A 605-nucleotide genomic window follows, 5' to 3' on the forward strand; every position below is an offset into this window, starting at 1 on the left:
TATAATTTTCGATTTTTATTGACATATGGAGGCGAATGAAGGAGGCGGCTAGTCGAGCTGCGTTAGTCTGCGTCTGTCTGAATAATTTTTTCTGCGTGTGCGTGCGGTCTATGGATAGGCACAACCAAATGTTTTTTCTCACTGGCGGCAATGGGAATATCGCCACCGAGCGCGCGAAGAGACCTAACTTTTGGATGGTATTGTCGCGAGTGTACTACCTTAAGAAACGTCATTGTCATTATTATCGTCGACCAGTTGCGGGGTGGGGGAAGTGTACTTTTACAATTTCTGACACAAGAGGCGCTAGAATTTCTAATCTTGCAGCCTCGCACGAAGTCGAAGTCGAAGTCGCGCTCCGAACTTTCGCGGCGATGACAGTTCGCGTCGTGACACGTTGGATTAGTTTGGTTAGTGTTGGGGTGTACGTGAGGTTATAATTCATCGAGGTTCTCTTCCACGTTATGTCAAATGAGTATTATAATATCTATTTTTAATATTTAATATTTATTAATTTGCAATTTCAAATATTGAGATATATTTTGTAAAAAAATATGAAAAATGATGCGCAAATATCATGATCGTACGATATTAATATACTATAAGAT

The 605-nt window shown here is 40.2% G+C and overlaps 1 protein-coding gene across 1 annotated transcript in view; it reads left to right on the forward strand.

Moving 5' to 3' along the window:
* Nucleotides 1-605, forward strand: part of LOC105457521 (lachesin-like) — a 41,938-nt gene that overhangs the window by 19,211 nt on the left and 22,122 nt on the right. The window lies entirely within an intron of this gene.

The sequence above is a fragment of the Wasmannia auropunctata genome, unplaced genomic scaffold (assembly GCF_000956235.1).
Source record: "Wasmannia auropunctata unplaced genomic scaffold, wasmannia.A_1.0 LD336103.1, whole genome shotgun sequence".
NCBI classification, from domain to species: Eukaryota; Metazoa; Arthropoda; class Insecta; order Hymenoptera; family Formicidae; genus Wasmannia; species Wasmannia auropunctata.